Consider the following 4,711-nt stretch of genomic DNA (forward strand, 5'->3'; position numbering starts at 1 on the left):
TTTTTTTTTGAACAGGATCTTGTTATGTAGCCCAGGCTGGCCTCAGACCAGAATGTTCCCTTGGCTAGCTTTTAACTCATGGCCCACTGGGACACAGGTGTGCATCACCATGCCCAGCTTAACTCGCCTTTTAACAATACATCTTGGATTCATTTATGTGTCAGCATAACCTCTTCTTTTCTTTTCCTTTTCTCTAGCTCCCCCTTTACTTCCTCCCTTGCCTATTTGTGTTTTTTTTCTGAATTAACACTTTGTAGTTTTAGCTCAGCTTTATAACTATATGATTATATATGCTGGTATTTTTTCTTCTGATTGTGTTAATATACACATTAAGGGTACTACTCTTTGGGTGTGTTTGTGAAAATGCTTTCTTCTTTCTTTCTTTCTTTCTTTCTTTCTTTTTTTTTTTTTTCGGTGTTTTTGAGACAGGGTCTCCCTGCTGTACCCCCGGCTGGCCTGGAACTCTCTATGGACACCAGACTGACCTTGAACTCACAGAGCTCCACCTGCCTCTGCCTTCCAAGTGCTGGGATTAAAGGCATGCACCACCACTTCCAGCTATGAAGGTGTTTTCTTTCTACAGTTGGTTTTGTTCCACATCTTTTTTTTTTTTTTTTGAGACAGGGTCTCCCTACTGGAACTCACTATGTAGACCAGGCTGACCCCGATCTCACAGAGACCTGAGTGCCTCTGTCTTCTGAGTACCAGGATTAAAGGTGTGTACCACCATGCCCTGCTTTTATGTTGTTTTTTTAAAAAGATTCCTATGCATTTTCAGCATGTGTGTTTGTTTGCCTGATTGTCTTTCAGGTAATACTCGGTTCACTTTTCTTAGTCCCTGTTCCTCTCCTGCTCAACTTATCCATATAATATAGTTTGGTAATTCATCTTAAAAATATTGAATGTAATTGATCTTGATTACTAAAAGTTTTGATGATCCTTTAAATGTTGTATCCAAATGAGTGCTTTCCTTTGCTCACTCCCGTCCTGGCCCTGCCTAAGGCTTCAGGAAGGTTTGTATCCAAGTCCATGGAAGGTATGAAGTCTTTGCTGTGTTCTGTTAGGTAGAAGATCTGAAAAAAAAACATTTCTTCAAGTGTGTCCTGATTTAGTACATATATGTGTGTGTGTTCTCATGTATTTGCACATTCACATGCACATGTGCGTTCATATGTATGGGAACCAGAGGTCAATCTCAGGTGTCATTCCTTAAGAACATCCATTTTTTTTTTTTTGGTCTCCCTGTTGCCCCAGCTGGCCTGGAACTCACTATGTAGACCAGGCTAGCCTTGAACTCACAGAGATCTGCCTGCCTCTGCCTCCCAAATACTGGGACTAAAGGCATGTGCCACTATGCCTGGCTCCATCTTGTAATTTTTACAATATTTCATTTATTATTTTTATTTGATGTGTATGAATGCATTGCCTGCAAGTATGTAAGTGCATCTCTGTTGTTCAGTCCCTGTAGAGGTCAGAAGAGGGTGTCAGATCCCCTGGAACTGGCATTAGGACAGTTGTCATCCAGCATGTGGGCGCTGGGAACCAAACCTGGGGCTTCTGCAAGAGCAGTCAGTGCTCTTAACCACTGAGCCATCTCTCCATTCCCCCATCTTGTATTTTTAATTTTAAAAATTTAAAATTTTATGTGTCTGAGTTTTTGCTTGCATGTATATATGTACACACATGTGTATAATGCCTGCAGAAGCCAGAAGAGGGCATCAGATGCCCTAGAACTGTAGTTGCTAATGGTTGTTAGCCACCATGTAGGTGCTGGGAACCAAGCCCAGGTGCTCTTAACCACCAAGCCTTCCTCTTAGCGCCCCATCTTGCTTCATTTTGTTTTTGTTGTTGTTTTCAGCATAGAGTATTTATTAAACAATTGGATTATTGGAAGGGTATGGAGGAGTGTGTGTACATTTTTTCTCTCACAATGAGCATGGAGTCTAAATGTACAATTTTTGCCAGGTATGGTGGCACATGCCTGCAGTCCCAGCACTGGGGAGGCAGGGGCAGGCAGATCTCTCTGAGTTCAAGGCCAGCCTGGTCTGCATAGTGAGTTCCAGGCCAGCTGGGGCTACAGGAAGACCTTGTCTCAAAAGATACCCCCCCAAATATACAAATTTTAAATTCAGTTTTAAGTACCTCCTCTTCTGGTTGAGGTCATGGTGCAGGAAGCACTGGTAAGGGTTACGTCACCAGGGATTCCCAGCTGGCTGATCTCTCCGTGAGATTCATCCAATGATTGTACAGTTGAGCATGGTCGACTGCAGCCTTGAAGTGGTCAGGCTCAACCGGTACTTGGATTTTGAAGTTTGCCACTTTCAAATGGGAAAGCTGGCTGTCTTTTTTCCCTTCCCTGGTTGTTAGTCTGCTTAGTGTTACACACAATGACTCTCCTGTTGTTTTTATTGAAGCTGGGGTTAAAGTGGAAGGCAACATTGTTCCCGCTCTTGAAATCTAGAGCAAGCTTTGCTGTGCCATGATTGCTATCCACAAGCAAGGCATAACTATTCCAGGCAAGGACAGGTAGTTTACAGGACACAGTCAATGCTCCAGCGGGGTGTCATAGGAGCCAGCAGCAGACCAGGCTCCAGGAGCACTGGGGTATGCCCCAGACCCACCAGGTTGCCCTGGAAAGGGTCCAGGTAAGCTCCAGGGGCAGTTGGGCCAGGGTAGGTACTAGAAGGACCATGCCCAGGATAACCCCCCTCCCGCCCACCCCCCAGAGTTGCCTGCCCCTGGTAGGTCCCAGGATAGGAAGCCCCTGGGTAGTCCCCTGACCCAGGCTGGCTCCCCAATGCATCTGGCCATCCTTGAGGGTTTGGCTTTCTAGAGCCAGCTATGGCATAATTAAGTAAAAAGCTTCCTGGTGTGCGCTGTCTGCTAGCTGCTGTCGAGGTGATGCTGCTGTAGAGGTGATGCTGCTGTCGAGGTGATGCTGCTGTAGAGGTGATGCTCCTGTAGAGGTGATGCTCCCATCTTGGTTTTTGAGAGAAAGTCTCTCACTAACATGTAGGTCTGGACAACTAAGCTACACTGATTGGCCAGCAGGCCTCAGGGATCCTCTTGTCTCTGCCTGTGCTAGGATTAGAAGCTTGTGCCACCATCACTGGCTCTTTTATATGAATGCTGGTGAGGGAATGTGTTTCTTCATGCTTATGCACCAAGCACTTTAACAACTGAGCTATTTGCTTAACTGTTTTTGTTTGTTTCTTTGTGGTTTATTTTTTTGTGGTGTGGGGACTCTAAGCCAGATCCTTGAGCATGCTAGTTAAATGGTCTGTACTGAACTGCATCCCCTGCTTAGTATTTTAATGTTGGTGTTATACATCAGTGGAAGGTGGACAAATGATTCTTCTTTACTGTTTTGCTGTTTTTTGGATTTTGGTTTTTGAGACTGGGTCTCACTTTGTAGCCCTGGCTGGCCTAGAACTCACTATGTAGGTCAGGTTGGCCTTGAATCCCTAGAAAGCTCTCTGCCTCAGCCTCCCACGTGCTGGAATTAAAGGCATGTGCCACCACGCCCAACTCCTGTCACTGTTTTCAGATGCTGGGGTTTGAACCCAGGGCCTTGAGTGTGCTGGGCAATTGCTTTCTGTTGCTAAGTAACACTCCCTGCAGCTCAGTTGCCTTTAGGAGATCAGTAACCTCACTGTCCTTTAAATAAGTCTGTCAGTGGGACATGATTTTACATGCCTATGAGCCCAGCATTCTGGAGGCTCAGGTAGGAGGATCAAGAGTTTGAAGACAGCCTGGGCTGTATAGTGAGAACTTGTCTGAAACAAACAACAAAACAAAATTAGATTTGGCCAAGTGCTACAACTTTTGAAGACAAACCCTCTGACTTTAAGTTTCTTTAAGATTAGAGAACTTTTTTAATCTAAAGGATTCTGAGTATCGTCCAAGAGTTGTCTACATGTCATAGATGTACAGTGATCCCCTACCTAACCAGAGGATGACAATGTTCCTAAAGCTCAGAAGCAAACATATGTGCATGCATGCCCTATCCTGAGTAGGAAAACAGCTGACCAAGTTATCCTAAGATCACTTTCAGCCACAGAAGATCCTTCTACACCTGCTCAGATCCCATTTGGCATATAGTTCTAATAGTGTTCACACTTGACATACGGTTCTAATAAGCTTGCTTATCTCATTTCTAGTCCTTGGCTGACTTGAAGCAGAAAATTAGAAAGGCAAGAAGAAAAGCTCTAGGCAGGTAAATTGATAGAATGAAAAAGGACTTGATGAAAAATAATGTACCTCATTTATATGCTACCGTCAAATGAATGAAGCCTAAGAACTGCATTCAAGTCAAAAATATAAAGGTGGCAAAAAGGTACTTTAAAAAAAAAATATATATATATATGTATATGTGTATTGTCTGCATGTAGGTAAGTGCACCCGTGTCATGCAATGCCATCAGAGGACAGAAGAGGCTGTCGGGTCCCCTGGGACTGGAGTTATGGACAGTTGTTAGCTGCCATGTGGGTGCTGGGAGTCGAACCTGGGTCTTCTGCAAGAACAACCAGTGTTCTTAACTGCTGAGCCATCTCTCCAGTCCCAGGTACTTGATTTTTAAAAAATAAATTTTGTTATTTATTTATTTGCTTTAAGACAGGCTTTTGCTATGGAGTCTTGGCTGCCTGGAACTCACTATGTAGCCCAGGATAGTCTCAAACTCCTAGAGATTCTCCTTCATCTGCTTCTTTTT

At 44.0% G+C, this 4,711-nt stretch overlaps 1 pseudogene; it reads right to left on the bottom strand.

Annotated features, from left to right (window-relative positions):
* Positions 1 to 2,134: 2,134 nt before the first annotated feature.
* LOC115072284 overlaps positions 2,135 to 4,711 on the bottom strand; it is a 3,019-nt pseudogene continuing 442 nt past the window's right edge.

The sequence above is a fragment of the Nannospalax galili genome, unplaced genomic scaffold, assembly GCF_000622305.1.
Source record: "Nannospalax galili isolate Female #2095 unplaced genomic scaffold, S.galili_v1.0 scaffold682, whole genome shotgun sequence".
Lineage (NCBI taxonomy): Eukaryota > Metazoa > Chordata > Mammalia > Rodentia > Spalacidae > Nannospalax > Nannospalax galili.